Genomic DNA, 13878 nt, shown 5'->3' on the forward strand with positions numbered 1-13878 from the left:
TGGAGGAGAGCGCAGCAACAGGGTGCGGAGGGCAAAGCGGAGAGATTCTGCAGAGGATCAGTGCTGACCAGCACTCACCAGCCAGAGAGCCTTCTCTGCTCACCTGCCGGGGCGGGCGGGGCTGGGAACTGAGCCTCAGGCGGATCCCAGGGAAAGGTCTGGAGTTGGCAGAGTGAAAACAGCCTGAAGGGGTTAGTGCACCACGGCTGGCCGGGAGGGAGTCCGGGAAAGTCTGGAGCTGCTGAAGAGGCAAGAGACCTTTTCTTCCCTCTTTGCCTCCTGCTGCGCCAGGAGAGGGGTTTAAGCACGCCGCTTAAAGGAGCTCCAGAAACGGGCCCGGAGCTGCCGAAGAGACAAGAGACTTTTTCTTGCCTGTTCGCTTCCTGGGGCACAAGGAAAGGGGATAAAGTGCACCGCATAAAGGAACTCCAGAAACGGGCACGAGCTGCAGCTGTCGGCACGGACAAGAGACGGGTGTGGGACGCTAGGGTTGCTACTGCTGCCACCAAGAGGCCTGTGTGCAAGCACAAGTCACTCTCCACACTGGCCCTCCCGGTAGCCTGTGCAGCCCGCCACCGCCAGGGTCCCGGGATCCAGGGACTGCTTCCCCAGGAAAACGCATGGTGCGCCTCGGGCCTGTGCAGCGTCACAATGGCCTCTGCTGCCATGGACACGCCCCACATCCGTGACCCCACCCCACCCCCGCCTGAGTGAGCCAGAGACCACGAATCAGCTGCTCCGTTAACCCCGCCCTGTCTGAGCGAAGGGCAGATGCCCTTGGACGACCTACACACAGAGGCGGGCCCAAGTCCAAAGCTGAACCCCAGGAGCTGTGCGAACAAAGAGAGGGGGAGGTCTCTCCCAGCAGCCTCAGAAGCAGCGGGTTAAAGCTCCACAGTCAACTTGAAGTGCCCTGCATCTGTGGAAAACCTGAATAGACAGTGAAATATCGCAAGTTGAGGAGGTGGACTTTGGGAGCAAGATATACTATTATTTTCCCCTTTTTTTCTTTTTGTGAATGTGTATGTGAGTGCTGCTGTGTGAGATTTTGTCTGTATAGCTTTATTTTCACCATTTGTCCAACCCGTTTTGGGTTTTTTTTGGGGGGGGGATTTCATTAATAGAAATTTTTCTTCTTAATAATTATGTTTTTATTTTAAAAACTGTATTTTACCCTACATTATCTTCTCCCCTTTCTTCCTTTCTTCCCTCCTTTCTTTCCTATTTCCCTCCTTCCTTCCTTCCTCCCTTCCTTCCTTTATTCCCTCCTTCCTTCCTCCCTTCCTTTCTTCCTCTCTCCCTTCCTTTCTTTATTCCCTCCTTCCTTCCTCCCTTCCTTTCGTCCTCCATCCCTTCCTTTCTTCCTTCCTTCCCTCCCATCTTTTCTTCCTTCCTTCCCTCCCTTCCTCCTTCCTTCCTTACTTTCTTGCCTATCTATTTTTTTCTCCCTTTTATTTTGAGCCATGTGGATTAAAGGCTCTTGGCACTCCAGCCAGGTGTCAAGGCTGTGTCTCTGAGGTGGGAGAACCAACCTCAGGACACTGGTCCACAAGAGAACTCTCATCTCTACGTAATATCAAATGGCGAAAATCTCCCAGAGATCTCCATCTCAACACCAAGACCCAGCTTCACTCAAGGATCAGCAACGAACAGTACTGGACACCCTATCCCCAACAAAGAGCAAGACAGGTCTACAGCCCCATCCATTAGCAGAGAGGCTGCCTAAAATCATAATAAGGCTACCAACATCCCCATACACACCACCAGACGTAGACCTGCCCACCAGAAAGACAAGATCCAGCCTCATCCACCAGAACACAGGCACTAGTCCCCCCAACCAGAAAACCTGCTCAACCCACTCAAACAACCTCAGACACTGGGGACAGCCACCAAAAACAGACAGAACTACGAACCTGCAGCCTACAAAAAGGAGACACCAAACACAGAAAGATAAGCAAAGTGAGAAGACAGAAAAACACACAGCAGATGAAGGAGCAAGATACAAACACACCAGACCTAACAAATGAAGAGGTAGTAGCCAGTCTACCTGAAAGATAATTCAGAATAATGATAGTAAAGATGATTCAAAATCTTGGAAATAGAATAGACAAATTGCAAGAAACAGTTAACAAGGACCCAGAAGAAATAAAGAGGAAGCAAGTAACGATGAGCAACACAAAAAATGAAATGAAAAATACTCTAGATGGGATCAGTAGCAGAATAACTGAGACAGAAGGACGGATAAGTGACCTGGAAGATAAAATAGTGGAAATAACTACTGCAGAGCAGAAGAAAGAAAAAAGAATGAAAAGAACTGAGGACAGTCTCAGAGATCTCTGGGACAACATTAAACACAACAAATTTCGAATTATAGGGGTCCCAGAAGAAGAAGAGAAAAAGAAAGGGACTGAGAAAATATTTGAAGAGATTATAGTTGAAAACTTCCCTAATATAGGAAAGGAAATAGTCAATCAAGTCCAGGAAGCACAGAGAGTCCCATACAGGATAAACCCAAGGATGATCACGCCAAGACACACAATAATCAAACTGTCAAAAATTAAATACAAAAAAAGCATATTAAAAGCAGCAAGGGAAAAACAACAAATAACACACAAGGGAATCCCCATAAGGTTAACATCTGATCTTTCAGCAGAAACTCTGCAAGCCAGAAGGGAGTGGCAGGACATATTTAAAGTGATGAAGGAGAAAAACCTACAATGAAGATTACTCTACCCATTAAGGATCTCATTCAAATTTGATGGACAAATTAAAACCTTTACAGACAAGCAAAAGCTGAGAGAGTTCAGCATCACCAAACTAGCTTTTAAAGAAATGCTAAAAGAACTTCTCTAAGCAAGAAACACAAGAGAAGGAAAAGACCTACAAGAACAACCCGAAACAATTAAGTAAATGGTAATAGGAACGCACATATCAATAATTACCTTAAATGTAAATGGATTAAATGCTCCCCGCAAAAGACACAGACTGGTTGAATGGATACAAAAACAGGAACCATGTATATGCTGTCTACAAGAGACCCACTTCAGACCTAGGGCCACTTACAGGCTGAAAGTGAGGGGATGGAAAAATATATTCAATGCAAATGGAAATCAGAAGAAAGCTGGAGTAGCATTTCTCATATCAGACAAAATAGACTTTAAAATAAAAACTATTACAAGAGACAAAGAAGGACACTACATAATGATCAAGGGATCGATCCATGAAGAAGATATAACAAGTGTAAATATTTATGCACTCAACATAGGCACACCTCAATACATAAGGCAAATACTAACAGCCATAAAAGGGGAAATTGACAGAAACACAATCATAGTAGGGGATTTTAACACCCCACTATCACCAATGGACAGATCATCCAAAATGAAAATAAATAAGGAAACACAAGCTTTAAATGATTCATTACACAAGATGGATTTACTTGATATTTATAGGACATTCCATCCAAAAACAACAGAATAAACATTTTTCTCACGTGCCCATGGAACATTCTCCAGGATAGATCATATCTTGGGTCACAAATCTAGCCTTGGCAAATTTAAGAAAATTGAAATCGTATCAAGTATCTTTTCTGACCACAACGCTATGAGACTAGATATCAATTACAGGAAAAGATCTGTAAAAAATACAAACACATGGAGGCTAAACATTACACTACTTAATAACGAAGTGATCACTGAAGAAATCAAAGAGGAAATCAAAAAGTACTTAGAAACAAATGACAATGGAGACACGATGACCCAAAACTTATGGGATAGAGCAAAAGCAGCTCTAAGAGGGAAGTTTATAGCAATACAATCCTACATTAAGAAACAGGAAACATCTCGAATAAACAACCTAACTTTGCACCTAAAGCAATTAGGGAAAGAGGAACAAAAAAACCCCAAATTTAGCAAAAGGAAAGAAATCATAATGATCATATCAGAAATAAATGAAAAAGAAATGAAGGAAACAATACCAAAGATCAATAAAAGTAAAAGCTGGTTCTTTGAGAAGATAAATAAAATTGATAAACCATTAGCGAGACTCTTCAATAACAAAAGGGAAAAGACTCAAATCAATAGAATTAGAAATGAAAAAGGAGATATAACAACTGACTGCAGAAATACAAAAGATTATTAGTGATTACTACAAGCAACTCTATGCCAATAAAATGGACAACCTGGAAGAAATGGACAAATTCTTAGAAATGCACAACCTGCCAGGACAGAACCAGGAAGAAATAGAAAATATGAACAGACCAATCACAAGCACTGAAATTGAAACTGTGATTCAAAATCTTCCAACAAACAAAACACAAGGACCAGATGGCTTCACAGGGGAATTCTATCAAAGATTTAGAGAAGAGCTAACACCTATCCTTCTCAAACTCTTCCAAAAGATAGCAGAGGGAGGAACACTCCCAAACTCATTCTATGAGGCCACCATCACCCTGATACCAAAACCAGACAAAGACGTCACAAAGAAAGAAAACTACAGGCCAATATCACTGGTGAACATAGATGCAAAAATTCTCAACAAAATACTAGCAAACAGAATCCAACAGAACATTAAAAGGATCATACACCATGATCAAGTGGGTTTTACTCCAGAAATGCAAGGATTCTTCAATATACGCAAATCAATCAACGTGATACACCATATCAACAAACTGAAGGAGAAAAACCATATGATCACCTCAATAGATGCAGAGAAAGCTTTTGACAAAATTCAACACCCATTTATGATAAAAACCCTGCAGAAAGTAGGCATAGAGGGAACTTTCCTCAATATAATACAGCCCATATATGACAAACCCACAGCTAGCATTGTTCTCAATGGTGAAAAACTGAAACCATTTCCACTAAGATCAGGAACAAGACAAGGTTTCCCACTCTCACCACTCTTATTCAACCTAGTTTTGGAAGTTCTAGCCACAGCAATCAGAGAAAATAAAGAAATAAAAGGAATCCAAATAGGAAAAGAAGAAGTAAAGTTGTCACTGTTTGCAGATGACATGATACTATACATAGAGAATCCTAAGGATGCTACCAGAAAACTACTAGAACTAATCAATGAATTTGGTAAAGTAGCAGGATACAAAATTAATGCACAGAAATCTCTCGCATTCTTATACACTGATGATGAAAAATCTGAGAGGGAAATTAAGAAAACAGTCCCATTTACCATTGCAAAAAAAGAATAAAATATCTAGGAATAAACCTACCTAAGGAGACAAAAGACTTGTATGCAGAAAACTATAAGACACTGATGAAAGCAATTAAAGATGATACAAATAGGTGGAGAAATATACCATGTTCTTGGATTGGAAGAATCAATATTGTGAAAATGACTCTACTACCCAAAGCAATCTACAGATTCAATGCAATCCCTATCAAATTACCATTGGCATTTTTTACAGAACTAGAACAAAGAATTTCACAACTTGTATGTAAGCACAAAAGACCCCGAATAGCCAAAGCAATCTTGTGAATGAAAAATGGAGCTGGAGGAATCAGGCTCCCTGACTTTAGACTATACTACAAGGCTACGGGAATCAAGACAGTATGGTACTGGCACAAAAACAGAAATATAGATCAATGGAACAGCATAGAAAGCCCAGAGATAAACCGACACACATATGGTCACCTTATCTTTGATAAAGGAGGGAAGGATATACAGTGGAGAAAAGACAGCCTCTTCAATAAGTGGTGCTGGTAAAACTGGACAGCTACCTGTAGAAGTATGAAATTAGAACACTCCCTAACACCATACACAAAAATAAACTCAAAATGGGTTAAAGACCTAAATGTAAGGCCAGACACTTTCAAACTCTTAGAGGAAAACATAGGCAGAACACTCTATGACGTCAATTACAGCAAGATCCTTTTTGACCCATCTCCTAGAGAAATGGAAATAAAAACAAAAATAAACACATAGGATATAATGAAACTTAAATCTTTTGCACACCAAAGGATACCATAAACAAGACCAAAAGACAACCCTCAGAATGGGAGAAAATAGTTGCAAATGAAGCAACTGACAAAGGATTAATCTCCAAAATTTATAAGCAACTCATGCAGCTCAATAACAAAAAAACAAACAACCCAATCCAAAAATGGGCAGAAGAACTAAATAGACATTTCTCCAAAGAAGATATACAGATTGCCAACATACACATGAAAGAATGCTCAACATCATTAATCATTAGAGAAATGCAAATCAAAACTACAATGAGATATCATCTCACACCGGTCAGATTGGCCATCATCCGAAACTCTAGAAACAATAAATGCTGGAGAGGTTGTGGAGAAAAGGGAACACTCTTGCACTGCTGGTGGGAATGTAAAAGGATACAGCCACTATGGAGAACAGTATGGAGGTTCCTTGAAAAACAACAAATAGAACTACCATATGACCCAGCAATCCCACTACTGGGCATATACCCTGAGAAAACCATAATTCAGAAAGACTCATGTACCAAAATGTTTATTGAAGCTCTATTTACGATAGCCAGGACATGGAAGCAACCTAAGTGTCCATCAACAGATGAATGGATAAAGAAGATGTGGCACATATATACAAAGAATATTACTCAGCCATAAAAAGAAATGAAGCTGAGTTATTTGTAATGAGGTGGATAGACCTGGAGTCTGTCATACAGAGTGAAGTAAGTCAGAAGGATAAAAACAAATACCGTATGCTAACACATATATATGGAATCTAAAAAATAAAAATGTCATGAAGAGATTAGTGGTAGGATGGGAATAAAACACAGACCTACTAGAGTATGGACTTGAGGATAAGGGAAGGGGGAAGGGTAAGCTGTGACGATGTGAGAGAGTGGCAGGGACATATACACACTACCAAATGTAAATTAGATAGCTAGTGGGAAGCTGCTGCATAGCACAGGGAGTTCACCTCTGTGCTTTGTGACCACCTAGAGGGGTGGGATAGGGAGGGTGCGAGGGAGGGTGACACAAGATTGGTGGGATAGGGAGGGTGGGAGGGAGGGTGACACAAGAGGGAAGAGATATGGGAACATATGTCTATGTATAACTGATTCACTTTGTTGTAAAGGAGAAACTAACACACTATTGTAAAACAGTTATACTCAAATAAAGATGTTAAAAAATAATAATAATTACCTTAAATGTAAACAGATTAAATGCTCTAAACAAAAGCCATAAACTGGCTGAATGGATACAAAAACAAGACCCATATATATGCTGTCTACAGGAGACCCAATTCAGATCTAGGGACATATTCAGACTGAAAGAGAGGGGATGGAAAATGGTATTCCATGCAAATGGAAAGCAAAATAAAGTTGGAGTAGCAATACTCATATCATACAAAATTGACTTTAAAATAAAGAAATGTTACAATAGACAAAGAAGGACTCTACATAATGATTAAGGGATCAATCCAAGAAGAAGATATAACAATTGTAAATATATATGCACTCAACATACGAGCACCTCAATATATAAGGAAAATACTAACAGCTATAAAGGGAGAAATTAACAGTAACAAAATAATAGTGAGGCATTTTAACCCCCATTGTCATCAATGGAAAGATCATCCAGACAGAAAATCAATAAGGAAACACAGTCTTTAAATGACACATTAGACCAGATGACTTAATTGATATTTATAGAGCATTCCATCCCAGAGCAGCAGAATACACATTCTTCTCATGTTCATGGGGAACATTCTCCAGGATTGACCACATGCTGGGCCACAAAGTGAGCCTCATTAAATTTAAGAAAATTGAAACCATATCAAGCATCTTTTTCAACCACAATTCTGAGATTAGAAATAAACTATAAGAAAAATAAAACTGCAAAAAACACAACACATGGAGGCTAAACAACATGCAACTAAAGAACTAATGGATAACTGAATAAATCAAAGAGAAAATAAAAAAATACCTAGAGGCAAATGAAAACTAATACAAAACTATCCAAAACCTATTGGATGCAGCAAAACAGTTTTAAGAGGGAAGTTTATAGCAATACAATCTTACCTCAGGAAACAAGAATACATCTCAAATAAACAACTTAACCTTACACCTAATGCAACTAGACAAAAAACACACAAAAAACCTAAAGTTAGTAGAAGCAAAGAAATCATAAGAACAGAGAAGAAATAAATGAAATAAAGATCAAGAAAGCAATAGCAAAGATCAATGAAACTGAGGGAAAAGTCAAGATGGAGGAAAAGGAGGACACAGAATTCATCACTCTTCATAAGTACATCAAGAATACATTTGCAAATGGCACAATTCTGGGAACTTCCCTGGTGGTCCAATGGGTAAGACTCCACACTTCCAATGCACGGGGATGAGGATAGATCCCTGGTCAGTTGACTAGATCTCACATGCCACAACTGAAGATCCCACATGCCATGACTAAACATCCCACATGAAGCATCAAAGATCCAGCATGCTGCAACTAAACAAATGGGGCCTGATTAAACTTAAGTCAGAAGGAGAAAAACAAACACCATATGCTACACATATATATGGAATCTAAGAAGAAAAAAGAAAATGTCATGAAGAGATTAGTGGTAGGATGGGAATAAAATACAGACCTACTAGAGCATGGACTTGCGGATATGGGGAGGGGGAAGGGTAAGGTGTGACGAAGTGAGAGAGTGGCATGGACATATATACACTACCAAATGTAAAATACATAGCTAGTGGGAACCAGCCACACAGCACAGGGAGATCAGCTCTGTGCTTTGTGACCACCTAGAGGGGTGGGTTAGGGAGGGTGGGAGGGAGGGAGACCCAAGAGGGAAGAGATATGGGAACATATGTATATGTATAACTGATTCACTTTGCTGTAAAGCAGAAACTAACACACCATTGTAAAATAGGTAGACTGCAATAAAGATGTTAAAAAAATAGCTTTTGCACAGCAAAGGAAACCATAAACAAGACGAAAAGGCAACACTCCGAATGGGAGAAAATATTTGCAAATGAAGCAACTGATAAAGGATTAATCTCCAAGATTTACAAGCAGCTCATGCAGCTCAATATCAAAAAACAAACAATCCAATCCAAAAATGGGCAGAAGACCTAGATAGACATTTCTCCAAAGAAAATAAACAGATTGGCAACAAACACATGAAAGAATCATTAATCATTAGAGAAATACAAATCAAAACTACAATGTGATATCATCTCACACCTGTCAGAATAGCCATCATCAAAAAGTCTAGCAACAATAAATGCTGGAGAGGGTGTGGAGAAAAGGGAACTCTCATATGCTGTTGGTGGGAATGTAAAATGATACAGCCACTATGGAGAACAGTATGGAGGTTCCTTAAAAAACTACAAATAGAACTACCATACGACCCATCGATCCCACTACTGGGCATATACCCTGAGAAAACCATAATTCAAAAAGAGTCATGTACCACAATGTTCATTGCAGCTCTATTTAGAATAGCCAGGACATGGAAGCAACCTAAGTGTCCATTGACAGATGAATGAATAAAGAAGATATGGCACATATATACAATGGAATATTACTCAACCATAAAGAGAAACAAAATTGAGTTATTTGTAGTGAGGTGGATGGACCTAGAGTCTGTCATACAGAGTGAAGTAAGTCAGAAAGCGATAAACAAATACTGTATGCTAACACATATATATGGAATCTTAAAAAAAAAAAAGTCATGAAGAACCTAGGGGCAAGATGGGACTAAAGATGCAGACCTACTAGAGAATGGACTTGAGGGCATGGGAAAGGGGAAGGGTAAGCTGCGACAAAGTGAGAGAGTGGTAGTGTATATATGGACATATATGCACTACCAAATGTAAAATAGATAACTAGTGGGAAGCAGTTGCATAGCACAGGGGGATCAGCTCGGTGCTTTGTGACCAGCTAGAAGAGTGGTACTGGGAGAGAGGGAGATGCAAGGGGGAAGAGATATGGGGTTATATGTGTATGTATAACTGATTCACTTTGTTATAAAGCAGAAACTAACACACCATTGTAAAGCAATTATCCTCCAATAAAAACGTTAGAAAAAAGAAAAGACAACCCTCAGAATTGGAGGAAATATTTGCAAATGAAGCAACTGACAAAGGATTAATCAACAAAATATGCAAACAGCACTTGCAGCTCAATATCCAAAATAACAAACAACCCATTCAAAAAATGGGAAGAAGATCTAAATAGACATTTCTCCAAAGAAGACATAGGGATGGCCAACAGACACATGAAAAGATGTTTAACATCACTAATTATTAGAGAAATGCAAATCAAAACTCCAATGAGGTATCACCTTAGACCAGTCAGAATGGCCATCATCAAAAAATCTACAAACAATAAATGCTGGAGAGGGTGTGGAGCTAAGGGAATCCTCCTACATTGTCAGTGGGAATGTAAATTGATACAGCCAGTATGGAGAACAATATAGAGGTTCCTTAGAAAACTAAAAATAGAACTATCATAGGACCTAGAAATCCCATTATTGGGCATATACCCAGTGAATCCATGATTCAAAAATTCACATGGACCCCATTGTTCATTGCAGCACTATTTACAGTAGCCAGGACATGGAAGCAAACTAAATGTTCATCAACAGAGGAATGGATAAGGAAGGTGTGGTACATGTATACAATGGAATGTTATTCAGCCATAAAAATAATGAAACTGTGTCATTTGTAAAGATGTGGATGGACTTACAGTCTGTCATACAGAGTTAAGTCGGAAAGGGAAAAAGAAATATCACATATTAACGCATATATGTGGAATCTAGAAATATAGTGTAGATGATTTATTTGCAAAGCAGAAGTAGAGACACAGAGGTAGAGAACAAATGTATAGATACTAAGTGGGAAAGGGGGGGATGGGAGGAATTGGGAAATTGGGATTGACATATATACAATATTGATACTATGTATAAAATAGATGACTAATGTGAGCGTACTGTATAGGTCAGGGAACTCTATTAGATGCTCTGTGGTGACCCAAATGGGAAGGAAATGCAAAAATGGGGTGATATATGTATACGTATAGCCGATTCACTTTACTGTACAGTAGAAACTAGCACAACATTTTAAAGTGATTATACTCCAATAAAAAAGTTATTTTAAAAAACTATTTGATTTATGACCAGCTGAAAGCATTTGATGTTTGGGTGTGGAGATAGGAGAGATAGAGGAACAGGGATAAACTGGGAACAGAGCTATTGTTTATTAAACTTCAACTAAATGCCGGGCATTCTATATATATTGCTTAATTCTCAGACCCCTAAAATTAGTTGCTGTTATCGCAAATTAGAAAACTTAGGCTCAGATATGGGAAGGATTTTATCCCAAGTCAAATAGCTGGTAAATTAAAGAGTAATTTGAATTCATGCCTGTTTGATTCCAAAACCTATGCTCTTTGCTCTAAACTATACTATCTCTAGCTACCTTACATCGATGTCATTAATCAATTTGCCCTTTAGTGTAACAAAAAGTATTGGAGATAACCAACACCAAAACCAGGTGCTACTCTTCATCCTAATGGAGAAGATAGAAATAAATAACTAAAGCAAAAATGACTGAACAGAAAGATTAAAGGAAATAGTCATTGAAGAGTGTTCATATATCCACTAGATACCAATTTTTTAACCTCATAATGTCAATCAAGCAGACACTTAGCAGATGATCATTATATACAGCAGCCACGGTTGGCATGGCAGAGAAAAAAAAGGAAAAGCAAGATAGTTCCTATCCTTGTGAATCTACAGTCTAATGTAAGTAGGAAGCAGGGGAGAGGGGAGAGGATTAAGAAAACTAAGTAAGAGCTGTATTACTATAGTCTATAAGGTAGAATATAACCCCAAACAACCTGAGTATTCCATCACATGTGGAGTACTGTTTCCTTTTTGCTTAAAGGACAACTTTCCAGGCATAGAAATGAGGTTTTGTTCAACTGAAGAGTATTCAAGGGCATGACGCCTGTTGCCCTTTGCACAGGTGTTGCCTTGCAAAGCCCTTGGCTTGAATTCTTACCTTTCTAAAAATAAATGCTAATTATTATTATAAAATAATTCATGGTTGTTGCAAAAGAACAATGTTGAAATATGGAAAATAACAAGAAAATATTACCTTCCACTATTTCTCCTTGGCATGTATACACACACACACACACACACACACACATACCAGTACACATGTAGTACATATAGTGATCATTTTATATATATATATATATATATATATATATATATATATATATATATGATCATATTAGATCCATTGCTCCAAAATCAGCTTCCAAATAAACTTAGCATACTTAACTTCTAAGGGCAAGTCTCAAGACAACTTTCTTCCTAAAAGTAAAAGAAACTGTTCTGTATATAAATTTTTTAAAAAATCAATGAAACTAAAAGATGGTTCTTTGAAAAGATAAACCAAATGGAAAACCTTTAGCCAGTCTCATCAAGAAAAAGAGGGAGAGGACTCAATAAAATTAGAAATGAAAAAGGAGAAGTTACAACTGACTCCACAGAAATACAAAAGATCATAAGAGACTACTACAAGCAACAGTATGCCAATACATTGGACAACCTGGAAGAAATGGACAAATTCTTAGAAAGGTACAGTCTCCCAAGACTGAACCAGGAAGAAATAGAAAACACGAGCTGACCAATCACAAGTATTGACATTGAAACTGATTTTAAAATTCCCAACAAACAAAAGTCCAGGTCCAGATAGCTTCACAGGCGAATTCTTTCAAAAACTTAGAGAAGAGTTAACTACTGTCCTTCTGAATCTGTTCCAAAAAATCACAGAGGAAGGAAAACTCCTAAATGCACTCTATGAGGCCACCATCACCCTGAGAGCAAAACTAAACAGATACTACAAAAAAAAAAAGAAAATTGTAAGCCAATATCCCTGATGAACATCTATGCAAAATTCCTCAACACAATACTAGCAATCTGAATCCAACAATACGTTAAAAAGATCATACACCATGATCAAGTGGGTTTTATCCCAAGGATGCAAGGATTTTCAATATCTGCAAATCAATCAGTGTGATACACTACATCAACAAATTGAAGAATAAATGCCATATGATCATCTCAATAGATTCAGGAAAAGCTTTTGACAAAATTCAACCCTCATTTATGATGAAAACTCTCCAGAAAGAGGGCATAGAGGGAACATACCTCAATTTAATAAAGGCCATATACAACAAACACACAGCTAACATCTTACTCAATGGTGAAAAGCTGAAAGAACTTCCTGTAAGATCAAGAGCAAGACAAGGATGCCCAGTCTCACCACTATTATTCAACATAGTTTTGGAAGTCCTAGCCATGACAATCAGAGAAGAAAAAGAAATAAATGGAATTCAAATTGGAAAAGAAGTAAAATTGTCACTGTTTGCAGGTGACATGATACTATACATAAAAAATCCTAAAGACACTACCAGAAAATGACTAGAACTCATCAATGAATTTCATAAAGTTGAAGGATACAAAATTAATGCACAGAAATCTGTTGCATTTCTATACACTAACAACAAAAGATCAGAAAGAGAAATTAAAGAAACAATCCCACTTACCACTGCATCAAAATAAATAATAAGTAAAATACCTAGGAACAAACCTATCTAAGGAGACAAAAGACCTCTACTCTAAAAACTGTAAGACACTGATGAAAGAAATCAAAGACAACACAAACAGATGGATGGGAAGAATTAATATTGTGAAAATTACTATACTACCCAAAGCAATCTACAGATTCAATGCAATCTCTTTCAAACTACTAATGGCACTTTTCACAGAACTAGACAAAAAATCTTAAAATTTGTAGGGAGACACAAAAGACCCCAAATAGCCAAAGCAATCTTGGAAAAAAATGGAGCTGGA

Source organism: Kogia breviceps, chromosome X, assembly GCF_026419965.1.
Source record: "Kogia breviceps isolate mKogBre1 chromosome X, mKogBre1 haplotype 1, whole genome shotgun sequence".
Taxonomy (NCBI): Eukaryota; Metazoa; Chordata; class Mammalia; order Artiodactyla; family Physeteridae; genus Kogia; species Kogia breviceps.